Source organism: Cherax quadricarinatus, chromosome 15, assembly GCF_038502225.1.
Source record: "Cherax quadricarinatus isolate ZL_2023a chromosome 15, ASM3850222v1, whole genome shotgun sequence".
In the NCBI taxonomy this organism is placed as follows: Eukaryota; Metazoa; Arthropoda; class Malacostraca; order Decapoda; family Parastacidae; genus Cherax; species Cherax quadricarinatus.
The window spans coordinates 28,756,071-28,770,562 of NC_091306.1; the positions used below are offsets into that span (position 1 = coordinate 28,756,071).

Here is a 14,492-nt window from a genome sequence, read left to right on the forward strand (position 1 = left end):
TTTTTTCCAGACTGCACTCATAGAGGAAGCAGAGGTGATGGTGGAGACATAATCTCGCCAGCAAGTGCGTTTAGCGTCACGGATGACACGGCGAGCGATCGCACGCTTCTGTTTAAAATCAAGGAGTCGCTCTGTGGTTCTATTGTACCGGTACCTGCCCCATGCAGCGCGTTTCAAACGTACTGCACGAGCACAAGCAGGAGACCACCAAGGCACGCATTTCTGAGAATGCCTGCCCGAAGTTTGGGGTATAGAATGAGAAGCTGCGGTGAAAACGGAGGACGAGAAGAGGTGTAAAAGCTCATCGATGGACGACGAAGAAGGAACCTCTTTAAAAACAGTCAGGTGTGAGTAAAGGTTCCAATTTGCCCGATTAAATTGCCAGCGTGGGGTGCGAAGAGGTGGCGAATATGAAGGGGAAGTAAGAATGATTGGGAAATGATCACTGTCATGTAAGTCCGGGAGAACAGACCAAGTGAAGTCTAATGCGGTGGAGGAAGAGCAAACTGAGAGATCGATGCAAGAGAGAGTATGAGTCCGAGGATCAAAATGGGTGTGAGTACCTGTATTTAAAACATGGAGGGGGTGGGTGGCAAGAAAAGCCTCTAACTGAATTCCACGGGAATCACAGTGAGACCCCCCCCCCAGAGGAAATGGTGGGCATTAAAATCACCAAGTAACAGAATCGGTGGCGGTAATGACGAAACAAGGAAGGCAAAATCCGGAATAGATAATGCCCGAGAAGGAGAGAGATATAAAGAACAGAGCGTATACCACCTATGTAAGTGGATACGGGCTGCTGTGTAATGCAGCGAAGTATGAACAAATAGCTGATGGTACGGAATATCAGTGCGGAGAAGAAGGGCACTTTCATTAAAGGTCCCATCAGGAAAAGGATCTGAAGAATACAATAAATTATAGCCTGAGATGTGATAAATAACAGCAGAGTGTAATTTTGGTTCCTGTAAGCAAACACCAACAGGGGCAAACTGGGAGAGTAACATCTGAAGCTCACCCCGATTACCCCTGAGGCCGCGTATATTCCACTGTAAAAAGGCCATAATTGGCAATGATAAAGATACTTGAAATCCGCAGGTAAGGGTTCCTACGGACTAGAAGGGTTAGAAAAGTCCACATGCGGAGGCAGTGGAAAATGTTCAAGCAGCGAAGGAACGGTGCGCTGTGAAGAAAGGAGTTGCACAGATGGAGCAGAGGAGAGAGAAAGAGCGGAAGGTGGATCAGTGTCCATTGATGGTTTGGTCTCTGCAATATATTCAGAGATTGCTTCAAGTGTTTCGGAATTCAGAGATGTCGTATGGGAGACAATATTGGGAATGGTAGGGGGAGGATGAGTAAAGATTGGAACTGTATTGGACTGTACCAAGGTAGGGGGGGGCGAAAGGGTGGAGGGAACTGGAGAAGCGTGGCAGGGGACAGAAGAGACAGGAACCTGGGAGATGGCAGAAGAGGAAGAAACTTGGGAGGGAACAGGGGAGGAAGGTACATTACGAGGAGGAGGGTGAACCTCTGCACTTGTAACTGAGCCAGTGAGAGGGGAAGAACTAGGGACAGAGACAGGGAGGGTAAAATGAGGAGGTGGAAGATGGGTAGGAGGTGTTACCGGACCTTTTTTTGACTTTTGAGAAGTAGAGGGACTATTGGGAAGAGGTGTCGTACGAGGTCTCATCGATACTGAGGCTTGTAAGAGAGAACTCGAAGAAGCGAGATTAGACTGAGGCGTTGAAGTAGGGACGTCTGAGCCGAGGACAGCAAAAGGATTAGATACAGGAGTGATTATGGGAGAGGTAACCACAGAGGTGGGTGTAGAAGATGGGATACCAGAAGTGGGGGGACGTTTTGAAACACGGGAATAAGAAACACGTGGGAGTCTCCCTTGGAGGCGGAGATGAGAAACTGCCATGGCATAAGGGAGACCTTCTGTCTCTTTGAGGTAACGGATTTCCCGCTCGTTTAAATAGACCTGACAACGGCGAGAGTACGAAGGGTGAGCCTCATGACAGTTAAGGCAAGAGGGAGATCGATTGCAAGACGTATTAGAATGGTCATCGGCACCACAGACTGGGCATTCGGCGATAGATCTGCAATATTTCGCTGGATGGCCAAATCGCCAGCAATTTCTACACTGTTGTGGTGTAGGGATCACCTTTCGAACTTGTAACCGATGTCCTGCTATATAAACTGAGGATGGGAGTTCTCGGCTGTCAAAAGTTAAACGAGCCACATTGCTAGGGTATCGTCTCCGCCCACGGGCAGGAAGAATGTAAGTGTCTACCTTGAGGATTGGGAGATCTTGGAGTTCCAGCTGTTCTAGAATGTCGGTGCCACATGTCTGGAAATTTTGTTGAACTATGGTATGGGGCAGAATGACGGTACCACTACAAGAATTGAGGGAATGATGTTTTTCAAGGGTGACAGGAACAGTATCTATATGGGAAAGATGAGAGAGCTCACGAGCCTGGGTAGCATTCTGTACGGTAATGATGCGCGTACCGCTCTTAAGAGCATGAAAAGAAATATCTTTACCAACATGGCGTAGGAGTGCCTTGCCAATACTATGGTCAGAAAGATAGGCAGTAGAGGAAGTTGGTCGTAAAGTGAAGAATTTAGTCCACTGTTCAGTCTGAAACTGAGCGTGGAAAGGTAGTGAAGGACGTGTCGATCGTTTCTGAGAAGAACGAGAAGGTGAAGGTGGAGAAGTATCATCAGCAGGTAATTGTCGTTGACGTTTAGGCGTGGGGCCAGAGTTGGTCCGACGTGGAACGGGTCGGCGATTTGAAAATTGCCGCACCGTAGAGGGAGAGGCTGGAAGCATAGTCAGAGGAGAGCGAAGGTCTGATAAATCGAAGGAGTCAGTCGAGGCCTCAGTACCTGAAGCGGGTGAGGAAACAGCACCAGCAATAGGTACAGAGGCATGAGGAATGTCTGAAGAGTGGTCCAAAGACGAGGCGGGGTCAGAACGGGGTGCGGTATCAAGAAGGGGCCCGGGGGTACCAGGTTCATGGACTAGGGCTGCCATGGTTAGGTTACTTCTTTCTTTTTGTTTTTAAGAAAAAAAAGAAAGAAAAGAAAATAAAAATAAAAAAAAAAAGAAAAAAAAAGGGGGGACCGGGGAGGGATAGTTCCCAGGAGGAATGAAAGGGCCAGAAATCTCCCTCCGCGCCCAAGAGGACCTCAGCACCGCAAGTAGCGCAGATGCAGCATGGAACCCGTGCCATACCCTACCCATCATGCTAGTAAACTAACAATCCGGGATAGCAACCTCACATCTGCCGAGCTACCTCGGTGGACAAAAGAGAGGGCGGCCGGATATCCGCCACAAAGCATACCTCCTTCGGCCACCACCCCCGGAATCCGAAAGGTGGCTTCCAGAGATACACTCGTCGCCCGAAAGACACCCAAAGCTACTCCGGGATACCGGAGAGGGATTGGGACATCCCCAGGCGATCCAGATTCCACGGCAAACTACGCCACCGCTAAGAACCTCAACGGAATGGGATGGACCCCGGTATCCTTTCTCCTACCCAGGAACTAGCGCGCCTGTGGGAGAAATCCCAAAGGACAAAAAGAGGAAGGGCAAAAGGGAGGAGTGGGGAGGAGGAAAGGAAAAAGGGGAGGATGGGGAGGATGGGATAGGGGACGGGAGATTGGGGGGTAATTAGGTTCGGTCTGAGGAAGAAGACCGATAGGTCTAATTCCTCAGACCAAGAGCCTCTTCACCACACCAAGGAGCCCCCCTTGAAGAGGAAGCCCAACTGTAGATATTTTCTCTGGAAGTCTATCTACAATTACTGCATTAACACGTTTTTTTCTCATTGCCCAACCTGACAGTTACATAAACAGTGTCATACAATTGAGCCCTTTTATCTGAGAGAAAACCAGATAATTTTTTTGATTTATGCCTTTTATCAATTTTTACCTGTAACACAGGTAAGGCTACTTCAGCAAAACCATCATTATTAACATTAGCAGCAATTTTTGCATTAGCCATTGTTGTGTCTGGATTGTCAACATTATCATTATTATCAACATTATCATATAGACCCTTACACATGACTATATGGTGTCTTCCTTTGTGACATTGATAACAGTTGTTTAATTTGGCATGACAATCCTTTACATTGTGATTACCTAGACATCTGATACATCTGCCAAGTTCCTCCAATCTTTCAACTTTATCATTCCATGAATTGTATGCATTGCAATTCTTAGAAAAATCAGTACCCATGCAGAAGAGAGAATCTCTTTTCTTTGACTGGTTTCTTATTAACTGGGCTTCTCTTAGGAGGGTACTTATTCTTCTTACCTTGTGGAGAATCATTATTTCTGATTCCTGCTACTTGATATGTGCCTATGCAACTATTTAGGAAATGAATTTTGATTATTACCATTGGGATATATTTTCCCTTTGTGAAACTTGACTGATACCTCAGAGTTATTATGTGTTGCATCTTTAAAATGAGTTGGTTGGCTGGTCTGCAACTGAACAATTTATTCTTGTAGACCTAGTCTTATTTCTTCCAGACCAAAATAACCTTTGTGATACTTGTTCGAGAGCCATTCAAGGTTTTACAGCTTAATTTATTCTGTACAATGGCACTCAATAACCAGCCTGATTCCTTCAGATTATATTTATTACTTAAAGTTTTGAGAGTGCTCTCCAGTTTAACTCTAAACTGCTGTAAACCTTTGTAAGTGAGATCTGGAGATTTTAAATTAACAATGCTATTCACTAGATCCAACCTACTTTGTTCTATATTACCATAAGTGATCTTCAACAAGACAGCTGCTTCTTTGTAAGAATCATCTACATTGGGAAAGGCTTGTATGAGTATGTGAGCATCTCCTCTTACCTGTCCTTTGAGGTAAAATAATTTAGTTACACAGGCTAGGTCACTCCTATCATGCATAGCTGCTTTAAAAATTTACCAAATTCCTCTCAATTTTCTCCAGGACTAAATACAGGTAAACATAATTCTGGGAGTTTTGGCAAAGACATCTTAATTGTTGGAGCAGATAGATTAACTGCCTGGTTTACACATTTTAATTTATTCAAGGCCTGACTTTTACAAGAATCTTTTCCTCTAATTCATAATACTGATTAATATGATCTACTTCAGTCTCATCTACACAGTTTACTAACAAATATCCTTCATATTTGTTGTAATATAATTTGTATGAATCATATCTATTCCCTAAAGCATCTAAATACAATTTTAAATCATGAGTATTCACAGTTTCTTGATTCATTAATTCCAAACACTTATTGTATGCTTTTGTTACATGCCCTTTTCTAGCCTGCAGTGATTCTTTTTTTGCTCTATATTCCATATGTTTGTCTTCTACATTAATTTCCTCATTTTCAGCTATGATGCAATGTATTAAATTCAACTTAATTAATAACACTGATTATGTACTAAATTATGCACTTCATAAAGGTAAATATTGCAACTTACTCTTGAATAAATCCTAGCTACACTTGAGCTTAGCAATTACATGTAAGAAAATTATAATGTAAATTTTAAGTACACATTAATATAAACCTTAGCCAGACTTGGCTTATCCTTGCTAGACTTGGCTGAGCAAAATTAAAATTATAATTATAATCCACTACACATTAAGTAAATTTGTGGACTGCGAAGGCTTACTCAGCCCTGTAATAACTTCAGACAGTATTACCAAGGCTGGCTCCTCCTCAGGAAAATTAATGAATAGAAAAAGAAATAATTCACAAAGAAACGCTTTATTATTTAGTAATTCAAAGATAAAACATTAAAACATGAATGTGTATCCTAATTTAGAGAAAAATGAAATGGAAAAATTACATTTGAATTCACTGCTAATATGTACAGTTATACTGGGGTGTCTGGTTGAGGTTGACGCCATCTTGTAGAAATTGTAGCCATTGATGTGGGGGGGGGTCACAGGTGTTGAGTGACAACCCAACGACTAGTTCTTCACAGAGTCTATAGCCTTGAATAGTCACTCCAGACGACAGGAACGCAGGTTCTTTACCACTGCGAAGATGAGGGGTAGTCGTCTGTAGTTGACTAAGTAATCAGGTAGGTAGATCAATAATGACGTCTCATGGGCTGTTTCAGTCCGACTCCTTCAACACTTTCCTTTGGTTGGCAGATGACCCTAGCTGTCATTCCAAGCTGGAATGAGACAAAGGTTACACACTGCTTAAGAAATCACTCTGTGATAAGTACAATACCTAAAAGAAATGGTGATTATCTAAAAGTATCATGTGGAACTTATGACTGAAAGGACTAAGTTTATTACTGGTCAAAAGTGAAGCTTTCAACCAATATATTCACTAGAATAGGAGCAGAGGCTTTTACTTACAGTTGTGTTGAGAGCTGTGAGTCAAGTGATTACTGTTTGGCCGGAGCCCCACACGTCACCTTTCGGGGTGGGGGGAAAGGGGGGAAGGGGATAGCAGGAGCTAGACTGACCCTACCTTAACAAGCAGCCGGCAATCAAACTATCATCACCATATACTCGCTCGCTACTCCTATCTGTTGAACTTTTCCCTCACATGGACCTGACATCCACCTCCTGTCATTTCACATATAATTATTAAGTAATTAATTCACTAAATAATGACTTCACTAATTACCTCCAGTTCGAACAAGGACCAACGGGCAACTAAATTTGTGGAAAATTACATTTACCTGGATGAATCTCATTACATACATACAAGTAAATGGTAACAAAGATAATTATTATTTATCAAAGTTACAGAGACAAATAGGAATTTTTAGGACACCTAGGTTGTAAATATGTCCCCCTTCGATACCTACCATCTATCTCTCCACAAGTTGCTCTAGACCTATATTAATTGCAAATGAAATGTACATACACACCAGGAATTCTGGTAAAATTATTATAATTTTTGTGGACTGTATATTAAAATTAATAAATGATTACATATACACATTTATATAACAGGAGAATTTATAATCATAACATTCACCAATTTGTCTGGAGATTACTGTGTATCATACTCAAAAAAAACCCTGTCTACATTTATGATAATAATACTGGCCAGAACTATAAACATAAATATAGACATGACTTAGCTGGGGGTAATATCCTGATCACATTGTCTGCATCGCTCTTGGGCTGTGTAGACCCCCTTGCCTGAAGCTCCTCAGTAACCTGACAGCAGTGGTACGAGGAGGTGTTGTTGTGTCTCTGTTGACACCACTGGGAAATTACTAGTGTTAAGATGGCGGTTTGTCATCACAGACGCATTAATACTATTGGTATTGAACTACTTCGAGGTGCGATTACACCTAGTTCAGCTCAAATACTCTTACCCAAGATAATCAGGGAGACATACGGCATACAAGATGGTGAATTGTATGGGGTAGCGCTGAACAGAGCGCATAGAGTATTTGTGAAACTGCTTGCTGCGACAGTTTATGAATCGGTGGTTACCCGCTTTCAAGATGTGTGTTTTGACGTTACGCCTGCTGTGCGTGTGAGACTGGTGGACGTGTCTCGATATTATACTTGGATAAAGTTGCGGAACGTCCCCTTTGAGGCGAACAAAGCTGACATCAGAAACGTATTTGAGAAATATGGAACTGTGCACTCTGCCCAGCAGTGGAAGTGGATAATGGGTGCATACGCAGGTATGCCGGAAGGTACATTCAGCCTTAAGATGACGTTGCATCACCCCATACCGTCATATGTGTATCTTCAAGATTTTAGGACACAGGTAATGGTTTTATATCCTGGACAGCGGCGTACGTGTCGCATTTGTGGAGAGTATGACCATGTAGCGGCGGCATGCAAAAAGAACAGACACGTGACCAAACCTGTGCAAGAAGAAGTAGCCCCAGTCACACGTGATGAAGGTGAGCATTGTTCGTCAAAGGAAGGGCGTGGTCGTTTGTGGAGTGAGATGGTGGAACAGGCTTTTCGAAATGTGAGTCCTCCCCTCAGCTCCCTGCACCTGAGTCGTTGCCGATACCATCTGCTGGATTGGTACCCCGGCATGACGTGTTGAGTATAGGTGAGGATTTAGACGAAGTTTTAAGGACCTTGTCACCGCAAGTGGTGGAAGCTCCGTCTCCGGAAGACGTAGCTGGAGACTTTCTGAGTCCGGATTGTCAACAATATGAGACTCAGCAGAAGGACGACGAGACTGGGACATCGGAAGACTTCATACCTCATTGTGAGGTGGATGTTGAGGTACACCATGAGGCTTCCTCGGATCTTGACATGGAGGATAAGAACGTTACAAGGAAATGGGCAGCTATGTCAGATTCGGATGACGTACTGACGCCGGCACAGAGGACTGGGAAAAAAACTGAGAGGATGGGGAAGGGGAGGGGCGGGGAGGGGGGTCATGAGGGACGCCATCGCAAGAAGGGAGGCGTAACAAATCAAGTGGTGAACCACGGGAGGAGAAGAGGAAAGGGTGGAAAATATAACAGGCCTTAGGTGTATGACTGCTAATGTTAAGGGTTTATGTACTAGACTAAAGAGAGATTGGTTGAGCAGTTTTCTTAGCAAACATAGAATTGATGTTCTGTTCCTTCAAGAACACAATTTCAAAGAAGGAGAAGTGTTGCAGGTTGCAGGTTATACAGTACTGACCCTGCCAACTATCCGTTTGAAAGGTGGTGTGGGTCTTTTAATAAAAGAGACGAGCCCGTTTGTGTTGCAGAGATGTGAGGGGGGTGGGGGGAGGGTGTTGCGAGTGGATGGGACTTGGATGGGAAAGCGTGTATCTTTGGTAAGTGTCTATGCCCCTGCGGAGAATGACATGAAGGTTCGAACGGATTTTGTGTGTGAGGACCTTGTATATTTTTTGCATGCTCTTCCGGAAGTAGCGATAGTGGGGGGTGACTGGAACTGTGTCATAAGGGCGGCTGACGTCGAACCCAAAGGGGCTGGGCATTTGTCTGCACCTCTCAGAGATTTGTTGAGGGATGTTAAATTACGAGATGTGTTTGGGGGAGGGGTTTGGGAAACAGAACATACTTTTATCAGAAGGGAATATGCTGCAAGGTTAGACAGAGTGTATATTTCTCAGGGAGTAGTTGTAAAGTCTTTTAATACGGTGAAGACGGTCTTGTCAGATCACAGGGCAGTTGTAGTGGAGGTAGGGTGGGAGGGAATGGCGGAAATTTATAAGAATTATTGGGAATTAAATATTAGTGTGTTAAGTGATGAGGAAGGGTTAGAGGGTTTTTCTATGCTATGGAATGAGCTTTCAAGGGAAGCTCAGGAGGTGGAAGACATTGTAATGTGGTGGGACTCGGTGGCAAAGGAAAGGATAAAATCCTTTTACGTGAGGGAGGGTAGGCGTATAAACACTTTAAAATATGGGCTAGCGAATTATTTAGAGGATCGATTACGATGTTGTTATGGGCAGGGATCGGTTGGTGGTGTTTACCCCATGGACGAGATTGTAGACATAAAAGAGAGCTTGCGAACGTTGCATAATGAGCGGTTTCAAGCAGTGCGGGTGCAAGCAGGATTAGAAGAAGTTTTGTGGGGAGACAGGCCATCCGCAAAAGCAGGTGCTGACAGCAGTCCCGAGCTTGGAGGTAAATGAGACGATGGGAATCCATAGAGCAGGTCAAGTGATAAGAAACACAAAAGCTGTGAGTGCATATGCGGATACGTGGTATAAAAAACACTGGACTAGTAGTGGCGTGGATGAAGTGGAATTAAATAAGGTGTGCACGTATGCTAAGTGCATTTTGGGTCACAGTGATAGGAAGGCTTTGGGTGGGGTTATTACTGAGGAGGAAATTGAAATTGCTTTACACGGAATGAGGAAGGGCAAGGCCCCAGGTATTGATGGTTTACCGGTGGAATTTTATTTGCAGCATTGGGAGTTGATTGGGAAGTTCATGGTAAGATTATTAAATTGTATGAAGGAGAAGGGTATGTTAGGGGATAAGCAGAATACGGCAGTTGTGGTGTTGGTCCCGAAAGGCAAAGGGCAGCCAAACCTTGGGAAGTATAGGGCGATATCATTGCTCTGTGCAGACTATAAGGTTTTCGCAAAAATTTTGGGTAATAGGGTAAAATGCGTGGTGGGGAGGGTCGTTTCGCCATCGCAGTATGGGTTGCCGGGCAGGTCGATGTTAGAAGGTCACGGGCTTATAAGAAGTTTCATGGAGTCAAAGGGGGGAGGGGAGAGGGGCGGCTTTACTGGCCTTGGACTGGCGGGCCGCCTATGATAGAGTGGAAAGGGGTGCACTGCAGAGTATTCTTCGGAGACAGGGTTATGGAGAAGAAATAGTTGGGTGGGTAAACACGCTGTATAAGGGGGCAAAGTTGAGGGTACAAATAAATGGGTGTATGGGGACGGACTTTGAGATGGGTAGAGGTTTAAGACAAGGGTGCCCTATGTCACAGATCTTATTTGCGTGTTTTCAGGATCCCTTTTACAGGATGGTTGAGAGCACAGTTAGTTCCCGGGGTGGGGATGGGGTAGGGAAAGGGGACTGTTGGCCAGCATTAATAGGTTATGTGGATGATACGACTGTTTTGGTGTGTGAACGTATGTCTATGAAAGGGTTGGAAGATGTTGTGCGTGTGTTTGAACGTGCCACGGGTATGAAGGTACATAGTGAAAAGTCGATGATCATGGGGTTGGGTACCTAGAAAGAGGGTGGAATGGTGAGCTGTAATGTGGTTAACACAACTGCGATGTCATTAAAGATTTGCGGTATTATTTATAGAGACGATTTGGATGTGGTGCGGGAGGAAAATTCAGTAAGGACGTTGGAAAAGGTCATTGGTCGTCTGGGTGTTTTGAGGCCCCAACATCTCACTCTGGCCCAACGTGTGATCGTTGTTAACGTTTTATTGTATAGTAAGGTGCGGCACGTTGCAGCTGTATTCCCAATTACAGGAACAGCGATCAATGGAATATTGAGAAGAGTATTTACCTTTCTGTGGGGATCGAGGTGTGATTGGTTAAAACGTGAGGTTGTTATGTTACCTGTACATCGAGGAGGTTTGGGATTGTTGGACTTAAAGCGTAGGGTGAAATGTGTTTTTCTAAAGTGGGAGGTTTGGCGTGTGAGTGTGATGGCGGGAAAAATGGACCAAGTATATACGAGGGTGAAAAAGTGGTATAGGGGAATGGAGTTAAAGGAATGTGAGATTGTACTACGAGCTTTGTTGATGGTAAAGGAATGGAGGAACATTCGCATAAGAGTTTTAAGTAGGTTACTGGGGGGTACGTGCGCAGTTCCAGTAGAAGGTTTGTTCCCCATGTACTCGTGGGAAAATATATGGCTCCGATTTAGTAAGTTGAAATTACGGCCTAGGGTGCGTGAAGTCACGTTTCGTTTTTTACATGGTATATTGCCGTCAGGGGCAATACTACGATCCAGAAGAGTCGTGGAGGGAGGCGGGTGTGGGTTTTGTGGTGGGGAAGACACGGCTTTTCATGTTGTCTATTTTTACGAAGGTTTAGAAGATGTCAGGAGTTGGTTGGGTAGGGTGGTACAGAGGGTGGGAGGGAGAGGAGTGCAGGTCCTGTGTGCGTTAAGTCTCGACATCGGTGGATTAGACCAGGACGTTGAACGGGCTTTAGATTATATTATCGTGGATTACATTTATATTTCGTGGGTAATGCGGGGGAAAGGGGTCAGTGAGGTGAGAAGGCGTGTCCTTGCAATAACGTTTTATCGTACAATGTGTAGGAATAGGGAATTGTATGGGAGGAGGTGGGATAAGGGTTTTTCGGACGGTTATAAAAGGCTCACTATTGAAGCCCTTGTGAATCTGTGAATAAATATACGGGCATGCCGAATAAGTTGTCGTGTAGGTCAGTGGGCAATAGCTGGCTCGTCTCTTGGGGGGGGGGGGTGAGTTGCGTGAATATGAGTTTGGGCATGAATGTTTTTTTTTGTGTGTGTGTTATGGATGTGTGGTTGTAGATTCAGGGGTTAGGGTTCCTTATTGTACCTTTTGTGTACAAAATGACTGGGGTGCCTTTATATATTTGTTATGTTTTTGATGCTTTCCTTTGTGTAAAGACTTGTTATATTCTTGAGTCTCTAGTTTTCTTAGTTTTGTTTTTGATTGTGTTATGAGGTCCAGATATTTGGGTATACAAACATGCATATATATGTATATATATATATATATATATATATATATATATATATATATATATATATATATATATATATATATATATATATATATATATATATATATATATATATATATATATATATATATATGCATGTTTTATCCCTTCCCTGTTACTGTTCAATCTAGTCTGTGAGTCACCCAAGTATTAAAGGGGATATAACACTAGTCCATTACACTAAGTAGTACCGAATTTATCCTATAAATATTTCGCAATGTTGTGATTGTTGTTTGTGTTTCAAACGTAGTTCATAGGTATCAAGATTGAACACATAGAATGGATGGAAATTGCTGACGATTGATATGATCGTCAATTTATATAATATTTATTACGTTAATGAATTTGTGTCAGAGTAAATCACTGAATAAATTAAAAAAAAAAATAATATGTATGGTGAGGGTTTACGATTTTTTTCTTTCTGTAAGGCTAGTGATCTCAATACAAGGATTGCTGTTTATGATGTGGACGGATCTTGTTAATGTAATTTGAGTTTTGTAATTTTAAGTTTTGGGAACAGATGTATCATTGTAGTTTATGCTTCATATTCTTACGTGTTGGAAGATTTATACTTTTGGATAGCATTATAGATGTGTTAGGGTTAACTTAATTTATTGTGCACTCTAGTGGTTCTAATTTTATGTTGTACTTTTCAGATAGGGGGAGGTTCTGTCTGGGGAAGGGGGGGTTTTAGTTTGCAGGGTTACGGTATGTAACATACTGTGCTCTTTTGAGTTATTACCTTATGACGTTAAGTCATAGTACAGAATATCTGGTTTTACTTTTGATGTAGTTAGTACGGAAGTTTGTAACAATTCTCTCCTTAATTTGGTTACCGTTTGTGTTTTCATTAGATAATATTTGTTACATGTATAATTATTTATATTTGTATGTGGTATTATATGGACATGGAAAGTTTTACATTTGTTGACGGATAAGGCCTGTTTGTTTTTTTTATGTGCTGTGATGTACTTTTTAAATAAAATATATATAAAAAAAAATATCCTGTTTTCATCTAATTACGGAGTCCTGTCCAGTCGCCTGATTCTCTCGTTATGCAGGACTGCAATTCCAACAATTTCGACTCCTATTTGAAAGGTGTAAGCCTAATATAACCTCTAGAGCGACGAAAATTCTTCTTATTTTCACTAACGTTTTCTTGGCTCATTCAAAAAACATGGTGACTCTTCCCTGCTCGTCAGCGCAGGCGCCGAGCTTCCCATTTTTTTAATATAATTTTTATTAAATACAATATATTTTATTAATTTACATACAAATACACTATTTTCGGAAAATATACTATATTTTTTCCACATTGTATATGTACCTGTAGAAATAAAGATGTATGTTATATGTTATGAGTGAAGGCATAGGAATGTTTTTCTATTGTTACCCACAGAAATACTATATACGGTTTCTTTGGTGGTGTTGTACTAGAGAAAACGTGTTAGCAATTTTTGTGAGGTGTGGTAGCCGGGCGGGCTACCACACCTCACAACAATTAATTTGTTTTACTATAATTGTATGTATTTTTTGTATATATGATATATAGCGTGTTTCTTATATAATTAAAAAAAAAGTCATAATGGATTAATGAAAATGTTTATAATAAGTCGTATAGGACATTTACTGTGCCACAGAGCAATTTTTTTTTATTTTATTTAAAACATGACATTACAAAAATATAATATATAAAACTCATTTAAGGCTATAAATTAACACAATCCTCCCTACAGCTAATATTACACACCACACTTACAACTCCATGTGGGTACCCCCCCCCCCTCCCTGCTCCCTCAACCTATCACTTAACCCAAACCATGTTGGAGCTACTCAACAGAATTACATGATATGAACAACACTTTTATATACACATCCCTTGAAATGGTACTTAATAATCGACTACAGACCATGCAATTCATTGCACTGAACATATTATACAGACATATTACCCCCCCCTCCCGTGGTTATCCAACCACCCCACTATTTACAACCTAACACACTATAAACAATGAATGTTGCCTAATCTAATGTCACACAGCAATGATCAAAACATTAATTTATGTAATTGTCCTAATGGTTCAGTTACATAACAATATCTATTACACAACAATAGTGATATAGAAAAGTCACAAAGACATACAAAATTACTACAAAACCATAGGTATAAACTTAGTCTCACAATCCAACACATGTAAACCTCTACACATTTAAACATGCAATTCCAGTGTTAAAAACAATAACACAGCTTCAACTATGACATTCAAGCTCTATACAGCTTATATGGGCATAACATAGTGCTATTGACAACAGTACAATACAACATAAAATATAA

General features: G+C 42.0%; 1 protein-coding gene across 2 annotated transcripts in view; it reads left to right on the forward strand.

Annotated features, from left to right (window-relative positions):
* The window catches only part of LOC128692005 (inactive hydroxysteroid dehydrogenase-like protein 1), a 164,436-nt gene that overhangs the window by 88,053 nt on the left and 61,891 nt on the right, over positions 1-14,492 (forward strand). The gene's annotated exons all lie outside the window — the stretch shown is intronic.